Raw genomic sequence first — 15,173 nt, 5'->3', positions numbered from 1 at the left:
AAGTTGAGCTGAAACACTTCAGAAATGTCAGGCATTCCAAGGCATGGGGTGCTCAGGTGTGAATGCGTGCTGCTTTTGCGACTTTATGGATTAAAAAAAAAAGGTAAGAAACCAACTTAGCTGCACCCAGTGTAGGGAAAATTGTTCTTCCTACAGGAAGACGGCCTGGGAGGGGAAGGGATGTGTAGAAGGAAGAAGGAGCTGGAGGAACAGCAACTTTCTGATGTAGACAAGGCTTCCACGCGCTGACATCTGTCCCGTGAGAGGTATCGATGGGGGCCAGCCTCCAGCCAGACCTGCCTCTTCCAAACCAAACCAAACCCATTTATTTTAGAACTAAAATATGATCATCGTAAGTGACCCTGCCTGGTGCTGGGGGCTCTCTTGAAGCCTGAACTGGGGGCAAACAGGGTTAAGCTCTCCCCGGAGTTGGGGACCACGGCAGGTCCCCACAGCAGCAGCTGCGCAGGTCCCTGCTGAAGATGAGCAAGCTTTTAGCAGAGACGCTGCTCGCTGCAGGCATCCAGGTATCAGCCAGAAATTACTCCAGACAGCGGAAGTGCTTTTTAGGAGCACTTTATTAATAGATGCACGTAACAAATCACTGATAACAAATGCAAAAAGCCCTTGGACTAACGGCCGGTTTGCCCACTGAGTGCAGCTGCCATTAGTCGCAGCGGGAGGCACCCGGAGCAGCTCTCTGGCAAGAGAGCGGTGCTCCTATGTCAAAGCGGGGAAGCAGGTGCCCGAACTGTTTACCCCAGCAAAGGTGCAATTTCTGCACCCTCCCAGACACAGCTCAGCATGCACGTGAGCAGGCACCGGGCTCCAGTAAGTGATGTTTGAGCCTGCCTTACACCACGCACAGCACAGCAAAGCCTGGAGACCTGTTGCAGTCCCCGTGCCTGCTGCTGGCCCGTCTCTACCATGACCCACACAGGGGTCCAGCACTTGCTCCATGATCCCTCGATTTCCCAAGGAATTGTTTAAAACACATTATCCTGTGCAGACATGATTAAGCCATTTAGGACAACGGATGTCGCCAAAGAAGATAACCTCTCTTAAGGTTAATTAATCATTTGTAAACTGACCTTTGGATGTATGCATTATTCATCAGTATTCCTGAGCTAACAGGCCAGATAATTTTCAGCCACCGGCTTTTTTTGTCAAAGCTTTTTAGCTATTCCATAACAGAGGGAAACTGCTGAAGTACAGGGAGAGCAATGCCCTGGCCCCCTGGCTGCTGCGTCTGTGCGGGATGCTCGTGCTGGCCCATCCTTTAGACCACAGCCTGGGTTTAGCCTGGACCACAGCCCAACAGCCGCTTTTATTCCCCACCTCCGTACTTCTTCCTTGAAGCCTGACTGACCTTAAACTATCTGAAGACTTCTCTCCAGGAGCTTGATATTTAAAAGTGCAGTGACAGAAAATAACTTCTTCTAAAAATATGTGTAACTTATTTACCAGCACAAGGAGAGGGAGAGAAGAATTCAAATGAAGGCATACATATACATCGCACTGCTCAATTGTGACTTTTCCCCGATGCTGTACAGTAGCACCACTTTCTCCTCCAGCAAAGCTGCTCCTGGCGTTACGGTGGCATACAGGGCTCTTCCCCCATGGCCAAACCTGGGACTGGCAGAGCAGGAGCAGGAATAAGGAAAGAGGGGATCCCTGTGTCCCCTCCAGGGCTGCAGGCAGAGCACAGGGCCAGGCTCCAGCCTTGGGATATCCAAGGAGATGATTTAACATTTCAGAGCCACCAGAAGCGGCAGGCAGGAAAAGACAAGCCATTATTTATTGAGGAAAACATCCCATGGATCATTCTTGCTCAGATTACATAAATGAAGAAGAAAAGAAAAAGAAAAAAGAAATCAAAGACAAATCGGTGAGCTCAGTACTTGGGAACCTGCTTCTATCTCCATGGGGAAAAGCCTCCTGCACCTCCCAAGTGAGAGCAGACCCTGCCCAAAGGGGCTCTTCGCTCCCTTCCCCACCTAAAACTACAGCGCAGCTGTGGGGGAGTCCCGTGAACGTGAGGCGTTCATGTATCTTTAATTATTGTTTCAGCCACATAAATCCATGCTGAATTAAAATTCATGATGGTTCTAGGGTACAAGTGCAAACAATTTGTTCGGTAAACTTTGCTCTAATTGGCATTCTGAACATTTCCTGTTAATCAAGCCCCTTGGGCTCGGTTTACCAGTGTAGTTCTGCCTGCGAATGTCAGTGCTCGGAGGGTGCACACATGTATACCGATTTCAAGGGTCTTTATACGATATTAACTCATACACCTTGTCCTCACATTAATTTGCAAGTAATTTTTTAACAACCTTCTGTGGCCTTGTCTTTTATCTCGCTGCCTCATTACTTGAGGCAAGCAAGCAAGCAGAAGAGCATTTGTAAAACTCGAAACAAAACTGCACTCAGAAACGTTGAGGATCTGAATGTGAAATGCCCCCAAGGGCACCTCAAACTCCTCCTTGCAGGAGCCGCCTTCCCAGCAGCACTCGTCTCCAAATGGCCACAGGAGAAACGAGAAGATACTCGGGCCAGCCTGGTGACCATCAGGCAGGTGACCAGTGCCACTGCACCGAGCCTCCAGCCCAGCGCTGGCAACCAGGCTAGGGAGGTGGGCAATGCTTTGGCTCTCCTGAGCCGAGGATACGAATGTCGCCTGGAGAACCGAGGCATGAGCAGAGCTGCTTTTTCATCCCAGCCCCATGTGCACACAGGACATCAGAAATGGCTCTGGGAGATGCCAGGGTCTGGGGGGTCCTGCTGCAGAGCCCCCCTCCCACATACTGCCCAACATGGACCAACTGGCCAATTTGGATCTTTTTGCCCAAGCAACGGCCCCTCCACCGCAACACTCAGGCAGTTCCACCTGGGACCACTGCCAGGAGGGGTTTAGGAGCTTTCAGTGATTCCCACCCCCCCCTTCAGTTTTGCAGCCTTATCAGGCTAGTCCTTAACTTGCACCCCAAGAGATTTGGGAATAGAAGCTATGTATTACCTGAGTGCCTCTTCCCACCAGCACAGCAAGACGGAAGAATAGAAGTAACAAAATAACAAGCATCTGGCAGAGATCAGGGAAGCGGTGGAGAAGCTCTCTTGGATGGAAATACGTGGCGAGGAAACGTATGAGAACTGGCAGTTCCCAGAAGAGACCAAAGATGGTGCACAACAGCAAACTGCTCCCCTGTGAAAGCAGATAAGCATAATTAGATGGCATTATGGCAGCAGCAGGGTCTGGAAGCTGGAAAGAAATTGTATGGGAAGTCAAAACGGGCATGTGCCTGGGGGGAAAACAGAGGCATAATACAGGTTCACAGCCTGAGAGCAGCAAAGTCTGTGCACACAAGGTTTCGGAGGCAACCAGCAAGGGTCTGCAAATAAATTAGATGTAAAATGAGAACAGCAAGATGTGTAGGGGTGTACATGTCTGGGGAAGGAAAACAGACTAAGCGTTCAAAGCAGAAATTTGCCCCATCTCCCTTGTTTCAGTCTTTATAAAATGGTTAATTGTGAATGAAACTTAACAGAACAGGCTCTGAAGGGAACTGTGGAGAAGGCCAGCATAAGGAAAGAAGTTTAAAGCCATTTGGATATGTCAAATGTATTCAAAATGTGAGGACCTGATGAAATGCACCCAAGAACATTGAATGCTTAGTGGTTATCTTCAAAATTTATGAAGGCACAGAGGTCCCTGGAGATGAGAGAAGGACCTCACTTTAAAGAGGGTACTTAAAAAAAGAACCAAAACAAAAAAAAAAACCAAACTGAATAATCATCTTAATCTCAATTCCCTGAAAGAGGCTGGAAGAAAGCCTTAAATGAGCAACTTGTAAGATGTAAAATGATGAATAAAATCAAAGAACATGGGTTTGTCAAGAACCAGTCATGTCAACTCAATTTAATTTCATTCTTTGATAAGGCAACCGGCATACTTGATGATGGGGAAGCAGAAAACACATGAGTGAGGCCTTTTGCATTTCCCCCCTGGACAGCCTCGAACAAGCTGAGAAACCACCCTCTAAAACCAGTCAGAGCTCAACTGGCAGCATAACCACTCCCGAGGAGGAGGGATCGAGGGACAAGGAGGCTTCTCCAGCATCTACTGTGGCTCCAGAGGAGGGGCTGTCAACCTTCCTCTCCATACGGCTGATGGGTGCCTTTCTCCAATCTGGCAGCCCGCAGCTTTGCCCAAGGACAGCTCCTGGCCCAAGGAAAACTGAGACTCAACCTTTATTATACTGATTTCCAGTACCTCGTTTTGGTTCATCCTTAATTTCCCTGTGACATCAGCACCCACACACGTAGAAACAGTTTGATGCAGCATTATCCCATATTAACCTCAGATCCTGGCATTGAGCCGAGACGATGCTTTTGATGGAGCTTCAGGCAATCCACCCGGGTTGGGAATGGTGCAAATCCGTACAAGCAGCCTGCAACACCTGTGGGTGAAGGTGGAGGTTTTGCTGCTCTGCACCTGGCCCTCCAGACGGACAGACGGACCGATGGATGGGGACCTTTGCAAGCCCCAACCAAGGGACTTTGTGAACTGTAAGAACAGCTACTGGAAGAATGCAGGAACAGAAGCTTTTGATACAGTTTCAAACAATGTGTAATTATCAGGTAGCTGAAAATTAGCCCATCTGTGCCTCGGGAAAAGACAATGAGAAGTTATGTGTTACTAATGGCTGAAAAGTGCTGGCAACACAAAACAGGAAATTTTCACTAAACTTTGTTTCTTAAGGTAATGTAATTACACAGCGTAATCCCCAAATCTCCTGACGTTTTTGGTGGGTTTTAATAAAGCTTACGAGGTCTTCATCCACCTTTCTCTTTCCTCTCCTCATTGCAGCACCGTGGTCTTTGGCACTTCGAGCAGCACCAGCCGTCTGGCTGGGCCACCTAAAGCAACAGATGTGGGTAACGTAAACTGCTTTTACAACAGAATAGCTAACAACATGTATCAGGTTTTTCTAAAGTAGATTGTAAATACCCGCCGTGCCTTTGCCACAGCCTCACTATCTGAATGCAAAGCACCCAAGCTTGTAATACTATTTTGGATAAAATTTCTATGTTGGTAGAGTTGGCCGGCCAGAGTCTGGGTCTCTGATCCAGGTCAATGCACATGCCAGCATCAGCATGGTTCAGATTTAGGACCCCTATTGTTTCCTCTGCTTTTGGTCCCTGCTGATCCAGCATGGAAAAAAAAAAAAAAAAAGGGAGAAAAAAAGCATGCTTGCTTTAAGTGCCTTTGAGGATCCAGTGATAAGGTCTTTGGGGGTTGGTGAAGCAAAACTGGAATAGCATAAAACTCATGCAAACAGTCCAGGCAGGGTAAATAGCTCATGATTTTTTTATTCATACTTTTGTCTGTGGAATGACTGGGAGCAAATTGCTTTTTCCTTTCCTAGTCCAAATTATTCAGAGAATTTTTCTGCTGATTTTTGCTATTCTCCCTTTTGAGAGCATTTGCTCTCGAAGATGGCCCGCTTAGCTCTGAATGGAAAGCAAATGTTGCCTTCACCTTCAGTGAACTTTGAAGCAATTGATTTTTACCAGCATAAAAGAAGAGCTGAGAAGTGACAGCTCGTGGGCTTTGCGGAGGATGAATTTTGCCATTTCACAACTGTCCATGCAGGAGGATGCAGGCATCCCAAAAGAAAGATGACAGATGCTCTTTCAACGCATCCCCGTTCAGCCACCAGCCCCATCCTCTTTCACACACGGGGTCCCCAAACCGCCAGCTTCCCCACAGCCGCTGTGCAGCCGCTTTGAGCAACCCACAATAGGGAGGACTCCAAGGAAAATTATTCTTGCTAGCTTTTGTCTGGTAATCCGAGGTCAAGAAAACAAACTGCTTCCTCCCTGCTCTCTCCCGTGCTGTGGTGAGGAATGCAGCCGAGCTCCAGCACCGAGAATAAAGGCAGAGCTGGCACAAACACAGGAGCTTCTTAAATGAGTTTGCCATTAGCCGGAAGGGCTGCAAATTGAAGCGAAGATAAGCCCCTTAGCGTTTCCCTTCTTTAATCCAAGCCTCGTAAAAGCGGAGATGTGTTCCTATTCAGTGGGCTTTATACAGAGGCAGGTATTTCATTTACCCAAAAAAACCCTGCATCGGATAAATTATTAATGTTATTTATAAAGGCAATTCTGCCATTCAGCAACTTCTTTTGGATCCCTACGCTTAATCTCACTGCTTAGCATAAGATACACTCCAGTTAAAAGGCAAAATCACATTCTCTTACAAGGCCTGCAAAATAACGGAGTGCTGAGGTGCCTGAAAAGGGGTTGTAGTTTAAATTCTGCTATGAAGACTAATACATTTATCAGTGGCAAACATAAGCCCCGATTTCCACTTGCTTGTACCCTCCCCGTGCGCTGGATGGGGCCTCACTCATGCATCAAGAACCATCAAAGCTACTCAGCAAGAATGGTGGAGATGCAAAACACACAGTGCTCATACAGGCTCTGTAAGGCTGGCGGGTGGCGCCGTATGTGAGACAGCAAGTAACCCCATCCTCCTCTACGTGTCCCAGCATGTGTCCTGCCCCGAGACACCCACCGCCATGACTTCGGCTTCTGCAGGCTGAGCCTTATACCCGCCCCACAGACCAGGGTGTTATCAAGGGCAGAGATACCAGAAGAAATACGTAAGCATCTCACCAACCACAGGCGTGGGCTTCTGCAGTCAGGCGATGGAGTCAGGATGCTAGGAATCCCAAAACAGGTCCTTAGAGACCCTGGGAGAGCTGCCACCATTGTGGCATTGAGATCTCAGCCCCAACAAAACCAGCATTGCACATAACCACGAGGAGCAAGGCAATAAACACGAGGAGCTGGGAGCCCCAGTGCACGGCCAACATCACCATTTCAGTTGCAACAGTGGGACGCAACAGTGGAGTGCTCACAGCGGAAAGCCAGCGCTGACAGGTAAAGCAGGACCCCTCCCACCAGCAGGGTGACCATGGGTATCGGGGGGATTAAATGCCCACGCTGAGGAAGAGGAGAGCCAGCATCTCCCAAAAGATATGTGCTCAAGCCTCTAGGAGGGAAAAAATGGCTCCTTGCTCCCACATCGGGACTACCCGCCCAAATAACTAAATGTACACATACACCCCCTGTGGCCCCACGTACATCCTGGCAGTTGTCACAGCACAGTCGCACGCAGCCATATCCAAATTTGAGGGCAACACACATGTTGCATGGCAAGGAATGGCAGTGCATGGGAATTGCAGGGAGGTTTGAAAAAATCCTCATGAAACATTCTTTCCACACAGTATGTATGTACCCTGAAATCCTTTTTTTAGGCATTTTCCTCTCCAAAGGCTGCACGACAAACTGTTTAATTGAGCAGCCAGTGCTGGCTGATGTTTTGTTTCAGCACAATTTGAAGGCAAGTTATTTTTGTTTGCTAAACTCACTCAACCTTTTCACAGCAGGGTTACAACAGCAACGTGTATTTTGCGTAGACTGCATCACCCCTAGGGAAGAAGCACTCGGGACGTTCAGGATGTGTTTATTCTCCTGGGCTGGGTGCTGAGGACAAGCAGCGGCTCCGGGGTGGCAGCGTGGTTTTTCTTTGATCAGCCCTGAGCAGGGAGGGCTCCTGCAGCTGCGCTTGAAGCTGGAGATGTCTAAGCTACGGGCACCACAGAGAAGCACACTTTTATGTCAAAACGACTTATAATAAGATTTTAAGTTTGTTCAGGGAGCTGGAATGAAATATTTAAACACAGCACCATAGTAGCATTTTATTCTCATGAAAATGCTGAAATGCCACTTGCAAATCAGAAATGTTTTAAAATTTGCTTTGAAATAGCAGTGCCTTTATGCAACTGTTTTGTTTTTTTCTTTCCAGGAAGAAACAAATGAGAGGGGGGGAAGCTGAGATTTTGGCCATTTCTTCACAAATGAGATGTCTGCTTCCCAGTCTATTCCGGTGACTGTGTTCGGAACCATCATTCCCACTTGGAGCAAGGAGAATCAGCCTCTAGAGCAGCTTACATTGTTGCATCCAGTATTCAAATTATATTATCTTTGTTTCTTACACTGACGACAAGTCATTTAGGTTGGAGAACTCCACTGGGCATTAGAGCTGCTCTGAAGGGTTTGCATGACTTGAAATAAACGTCATAAAAGAAAGAACAAGTTCTTGTATAAAAGCACAGCTGTCCTACTTTTTTTTTTTTTTTAAATTGGGGCAGTTTTCACTTTCTTTAGGTACAATTTATTCATTTGCAGTTCTTAATTTCCCTACGTATATATTATATCCTGTTAAACACAAGAAGCCAGCTTGCTGCAGTCCCTCCTCAGGACTCTGATAGTTTCTTACCTGACTCCTTGCTGTTCCTAAGCAGCACGTGACTCCAGGCAGGAGGCCCAGAGCCACCCAAGCTCTTTGGCACCTGGGCCTGGGTGGCATTTGGGCCATACCAAAATTTAGTAACTGAATTTTGAGAACTGAATTAAACTATTTCCAATGGGAAAAGCAGTTCTTTAGGCAGTTCTGGCCAAATTCAGCATTTGAGGCTCAAACTGCTATTAAGAAAGGGCTATTCTATAATAGTGACCAAAATGTACTTGAATTCAGTATCTTAGCAGGATCATAAAACCCCAAATCCCTTAAGATGATGTCTGACTTTAAAAAAAGATCTTCTGATTTGTATACAGTTTGTTCATAGGGGTTTTTCATACAAAATTCAAAGAACTGTAAGGATAAAATGTTGGCAAGCAGCACAAAAAACTGTTTAAAAATAACACATGGAAGTGTCAGAAGAAATGTGTATCATTTGTCCAGAACACTAAGGATCCAAAAGAGCTGGTACAATTGAAGAGAAGAGTAGAGTAGGCATAAGAAAAATCCTTCCAAACTGAAGGCAGGTCTAAATGGAGAGTGCAGACAGAAGCATGTCTCGACCAGTTAAATGCACAATGATAATGTCAAGCTAGTACAAGATTTTAAGGCACAAAAGGCAACTTCCTCAGCAGCCAGCACGGGTAGGACAGACCTGGGAATATTCTAGTTCCCTAGCTCTAGGGGAAGCCATGGTGTTCCGAGGGGTTTCTCTTCAGATCAAGCTGTCCCATGTGTAACCAGTATTTAGGAAGCCAGCGTATCTCCAGCCTGCAAACATTGCTCTTTAAATCCTCCCTGAGATTTGATCCAAATGAGCCATTGTGAAGACTCTCACAGGTTGTAGATGCACTGTGAAATAAGATAAAATCAGCCTCTTTTAGCAATGCAATAATCAGGAGCTCACACCGTCTCCAGCTGATCCTGATTTCCCCATTCCTCCACCAGCTCATGGATGTTTCAGGCCCTGCCTTCTTGCTGATGAAGCTTTCACAGCCATTTCCAGCACCCAAGGCTGCACCAGCACCTCTTGCTGCTTCTCTCAGAGCCCACCTGCACAAATGTATCTCCCAGGAAAGTAAGTCTGGCTGTGATTTCTGGTGCCCTAAAAGCAGATGTTAATCAACAATGTTCCCACCCTTCGGGTAGAACAGCACTTAAAATGTGGCCATGCTTGGAAACCTACACACAACTGGTGCTGAGCTAGCCAATGCTTTTGGCCATGTGCCTTCCTCACTCACCTGCTTCATGCTGCTACAAACAGGGAGGCAAAACTCCTGCAATCATCATGTAAGTGATTAGAGGAAATTGCATTGCTGAAGCACTCTGTGGCTGCAGCCGTGCTTCAGCTCTTGACTTGCCTGCTGGTAAGCTGCCAGAGAGAGGGAAGTGTAGGCATAAAATGAATAGCAGAAGAGATTGCAGGTAATTATGTTTCTTAAGCTGTTAACAGGATTGGCCATTTGATAAATGAGAGGATTTGGGAATGTTTTGTCACTGACAAGGCATTGTAAGATCCAAGTGGAAATGGGAGCGTTTCTCTTCCGTAGCATGAACAATAAGGAAATTCTCCCGGGATGCTTACGCACCGTGAAATGCATCTGAAAAACCTGGATGCCAGGAATGGAGGCAAAAGGACAGATATAGGACTCTTTCTGCTAAAAAAAAAACCCAAAAAAACCCCAGGTCTCTTACATATGCAATTAATTTGGTCTTGATGCCCCCTCCAGTGTCCCTAGAGGCTCCTGTGTTCTTTTATGGTGCCTTCCCATATCCCTGTATATTGTTTCCGGTGCCGCTGTGGCCCCTTGAATTCCTCCATCTACTTTTCAGTGGTCTGAATCCCTCTGCCCCCATGCTGTTTCCCTCGACCACTCGGCTTGCTTTTGTGATTCCCTAGCTAGCTGGAGAGGCGAGAGGGAAACCAGTGCTGCTCTGTCCTTGTCCTCCAACAGTGCCGCTCAGGGTGGTTTGGGGTACTCCTGGAGCCCCTCTGTTTCTTTTCCAGTGCCCTCAAGACCCTTGGGGTGCCTTTTAGGGTGCCCCAGAGCTTTCAATCTGTTTTTTGGTGCCCACTGCCCCTGAAAATCTGTGTGCTTTGGTGCCCTCAGGAACCTTCTGGGTACACTGTGGGCCCCAAGGAGTATCGGTCCCACCACACAGCAGTGAGGCAAAGGCAGGACCCACGGTCTCACAACCACCTGCGTGGGGACGGGACACAAGGACACCTCTTTTTAAGCTATTCAACAATGAGCTGGTCTGAAAAGAAGGGCAGGATGAGAGCTGGACCTGCTCCAGGGGAGGGGAGGGGAACCAGGACTCACCCCAGGGATGGCACATGAGGCTGCTCTGATGCAAAGGGTTTTGTTCTGCAGCAAGAGAAGATTGCATCAGCAATGTGAATCACACCATTTAAAGCTGTGTTAAAACTCATCTCAGATGTCAGGGCTGTGTGGCCAGTGGGTCCAGGCATCTCCTGTGGACGTGGCCCTTTCTGCTGTGACCTCCTGGAGCCTACATCCTGCCTGGTACAGGTCCTGCTTTCACTGCAGAGCCAGCACTGGAGGTCAGAGAAAGTGGTAAGCAAAGAACAAATAAATAAAACTTCCTTATGCTGCTTTCTGGGGCTGCCTTCCCCAGCCAGGGCAGGTTCCTTGCAGGACTGGAACCCAAGGCAGCCATTGTTTGTGTGCAAGAGCAAAGGAGGAGGGGAAGGATCTCCCTGATCTCCATCATAGCTTTTCACTTCTTTGCTTTACCTGGTTTTTAGCAGCCAAAGCCAGGTTATTCTTACTGTTTTGGTTTCCCTGAAGTTATTAGCAGGGAAAGGTTGCTGGGAAGAAGCTGGTGCCCCTCACATCTCATTTTCCCAGCAAACTCCTTGCTTCAGTCCCGAGAGCAGTCTGGAGCAAGGGCTGGGTGCCCAAGGAAGAGAGGCAGTATGAGGGGAATGAAGCACTTTTGTTTCCTTTGTAGCACATCCTGCACTGGGCAAGAGATAGCAGAAATACATCCAGACAGCCTTGACATGCACACAGCCCCACCTTCTCTCCAGAGACAGGATGAGCAGCCCCCTCTCCAGTGCCCCTACCTGGGGAAGAAGCTTCTGTGATCCTGCCTGGCTGGCATTCCCAGTAGGTACTGGCTGCCTGTCCCTGAGGAGGTAGGTAAAGAAGCAGCTGTCTCTTTGGGATGTCTAGGTAGTAGGAGACACAAGTAAGTTCATGCAGTTTTATATTTGAGCTTTTCTCAACAGCAAAGTGGTGATTCAGCCTGAACAGACTTATTGGGTAGGAAGAAGAGACATGTTTTGACCTCAGCTGCATGAGCTGGTAGCAGCACCCCAGACGGACACAGCCTTGGCGGTTCTGTCCTGGTGCCAGCTCCCTCAGCAGAGCAGTGTCCTGCCTGTGAGCCATGCTGCACTAGCCAGTTTCTGTACTAACTGCAAACAACCCCAAAAGTTGCACAGGGATTCCCTTTTGGGACACAGGTCAGGTCTGTTCATGCACTCTGCTCCAGCAGCCAGGGCTCTTAAGAACAGCAATCACTGCAGAGACTGGATTGGGGGAAAGAAACCCTGGGCAGCATTTTTATCTTCAAACAACTCATTTGAGCTGCAGAGTGAGGTCTTGCAGCCACTGTCAGTCCCTGCCTTGGACGCTCTGGATGGGTCTTGCCCCTCTCAGGCAACTTCTCTGGTGCAGCCTGCCCCCTCCCACCGCTGCACTTATACCTCATCTCATTATCCTAGTAAAGGACATCTTTTAGAGACTTCTCTAAAAGGCTTCCTTATAAAGGAAGTATTTTTAGAGACTTCTTTTAAAGAGTAACAAGATGAGACTTAAGTGCAGAGGTGGGCAAGGCCCAACTGTGTGGTCAATGTTGCCAGACTTTGCTCCCCAGCTTGTGTGAACAATGTGGGCACAAAAAAGCCACTTGGGTTTTCTGCCCTCGCACAGCTCAGTCTCTGCAGTGATCACTGTTCAACTTCCAGTTAAGTTTGGGGTGCACTTGTCTTTGCAGGTGTCCAACTATCCTCCCCCTGAATTAAACGCTTTCTACCCTCCATTTAACGGCAATATTTACGAAACATGCTGGAACAAGGACTTCACCAGCCAGAGCTGTGTTTGCTGAAACGGAGTAAAGAGCAAGCTGGGCTGAAGGGAGCATCTGTGAAGGCAGAGAAACAGCCCCTTCTGGCACTTACATCCTACTAAGAAATAGGAGCTGCTGAAGCAACACAGCCATGGCTGTTGGCTGCCCCCTTTTAGCTCCACCAGCCCAGCAACAAGCTTTTTCTGATGTAGGAGCTGTGGGATAAGTTGAGGATGAGGAGCAGGGCAAAGTCTGCTCCAGAGATCTGTTACCATGCATTAAGTAAACAAAGCATTGAATAAACTGAAAGTCACCTTGTCTCAGTTGTGGCTTGCTCCACTTTTCATTTCCAAGAGGAAACTAACCCAGCATGATGCCAGCATGCCTGATTCCTGCTCAGCGCTTCCTTCACACTGTGGTGCGGCTCCCCGGCAAGGGCTGCAGGGAACTGGCAGATACAGCCCTTTCCTCCTCTGGCAGCTCCTTAAGGGGTAAGTGAAGGCAAAATCCGATTCCTGCTCTTTCAGGCTCTCTGGGAAAAAAGGTCACTTGCTCTTTGCAGCTTAATCTGAAGCATAAAATGGTGGCCCCAAGCAGCTGGTGGAGTGTGGGCAAGAGGTGAAATAGCAGTTATTTTTAGCAATAAGCATCTAGGAAAACAGAGAAACAGCAGGAACAGAAACTCTAGATGTTTTTCCTCTATAAATAGTAGGACTCAAACCCCTGTTTTCACCCAAGCAGGGGCAGGTGTGCAGATGTGCACGTTGGATTTATGCTCCCTTGCTCCAGCAGCTCCCAGCCAAGCACAGGGCTTCACTTCTCCACACACAGCAGGTGCTAGAGCTTCAGCCACAGCTGGGCAAGGCAAAATCTCTCCCAAAGCTCAACCAAAAGCACAGGACAGCCACAGGAACACAACTGCCACCTTGAGTGGGTTGTAGTTCAAGCACAGAGGTGCTTGTTCCTGCCAGCACATTTAGAAAAGGAAGATGGTTTGCCAACCCGCTCCTAGGGTAGACAGATGAGAAAGACTTCCCAAAGGGCTGACCCACAATGACAGCCTTTGCCATTCATAAAATACTTGCCAGCCACAAGAACTAGAATGATCAGAAAGGCTTTTATCTACAACGAAGAGCATCTTACAAGGCAAGGCCAAGCCAGCTGCTACCTTTAGTCCCAGCCAGCCCTACAAGACAGGCCCACAGGCAACCCCAGCACCACAAAGACAATCTCAGTCCAGAAGCCAGCTACCACCCACTCCAAACAGCCTCAGCTGAGCAGCTGATCGCCTGGAGGGCAGCGCTCCTGCAGCCCTCACACCCCTGTGAGGCACCAGGCCTCCTGGGTGCTCCTCTCAGTGACTGAGAAACAAAGTCTCCAGCTCCGATTTAACTGTGCTCCTACTTGTTTGGCCCACATCAGCCTTTCCCATGGGGAGATCACAGTCCAGCTCCTGCCTCTGCAGTGCAGCAATCTGCACTTTCACTGCAGAGACCTGAAAACAGCCCACCTCCTCAGTCATGCGGGACCTTGCAGAAGTGCCTGGGATCGCCACACCTCTGGCTAGCAGCAAGGGATGCCCTCCAGGTCCCCCTTGCCCCCACCTTCTGGGCACAACTGACCCACGAGGAATAGGGTACACAGGCCCCCAAAGCCTCCTTGGGATCTAGCTTTGATCACTTACCACTTTGGGGCATTCATCCGACATCTCCTGTGCCCACATCCTCCCCTGTTCCCCGTACTGACAGGGCTGTGCTGACAGCCAGGGACTTCTGATGCTTCACTGCAGTAGAACAGCATCATCTCTGCCAAAAGAAAAGCTCTTTGTGATTAAATGAGACCAACACAGGTCTCTCCAACTCCCCAGGTCCCAGAGCAGTCTCCTGCCCTGCAAACTCCAACCTAACAAATGCTGTTTGGGAACTGGCTCACTGCTGAGGAACAGCCCAAAATCCAAGCAGCTTCCCAAAATGCCCTGCCTGACAGGGAGCAGCATGCACCATGTCCCATCTGCTGGTACGTCTCTTGTGCCTTGTGCAAAGCTGCCTGCCCACCATGCCCCCTGCCCCACAGACCAATGGGGGATATGCAGAGGGACCACAAATCATCCCCACACCATGACAGGAGCAGGTACACACTTTACCTCTCCTCTTCCTCCAGAAGCCACACTCAGGGCAGGAGGGGGCACTTGTGCAGGGGCCAAAAGCAGCAGCACATCTCAGCCCTCACACAGGGATCCCCCCTCACCTATAAGGACCCTCACGCCCACAGATGGCCCCTTTCAGCCACCCTCTGTGGGGTCTTTGCACACCAGTGCAGGGGACAGGCAGAGCTGTAGAGTGCTGCAGAGCTCAGCCCCAGCAACCAGCTCTCCCACTCCAGTGCAATGCTGCCCGTGGTAGCTCCATTCCCATCCCAGGAACCAGACCAATGGCTCTTTTTGGAGAAGACACTGACACTCCTGGTACAAGCACTCCTGGTCTCATCTACCCTCCCCTCTGCCACATACCCCTGCAACCCAAAAACACCCACAGACTCCAATAGAGGACCAAGCAATCACACAGAGGAATGAAACTCCCCATCTCCTGAGTCAAGCTGGGAAGAGTAACACACCAGTAACCTCCTTGCAGCACCTCTGAAACCCTGGCACTACAGCCCCCACACTGTACTACCACGTTTGAAGCATGCTGCAGAGACCAGGCACTCC

General features: G+C 48.8%; 1 long non-coding RNA gene across 18 annotated transcripts; it reads right to left on the bottom strand.

Moving 5' to 3' along the window:
• Positions 1–110: 110 nt before the first annotated feature.
• Positions 111–14,270, bottom strand: LOC119152818. Of its 18 annotated transcripts, none has more exons than XR_005105933.1 (4): positions 10,693–12,180; positions 9,958–10,026; positions 4,357–9,740; positions 561–3,202 (listed from the first exon to the last, which is right to left on the bottom strand). It is a non-coding gene; the product is annotated as an uncharacterized LOC119152818 (long non-coding RNA). The 18 variants fall into 18 exon arrangements; XR_005105935.1 differs by having other exon boundaries at positions 9,958–10,023; XR_005105932.1 differs by adding an exon at positions 111–302 and having other exon boundaries at positions 3,017–3,202; positions 4,357–12,146.
• Between the last annotated feature and the right edge of the window lie 903 nt (positions 14,271–15,173).

This window comes from Falco rusticolus, chromosome 8 (assembly GCF_015220075.1).
Source record: "Falco rusticolus isolate bFalRus1 chromosome 8, bFalRus1.pri, whole genome shotgun sequence".
Classification (NCBI taxonomy): Eukaryota; Metazoa; Chordata; class Aves; order Falconiformes; family Falconidae; genus Falco; species Falco rusticolus.
Note: the sequence above shows the minus strand (reverse complement) of the source record. Positions and strands in the feature narration are given on the sequence as shown.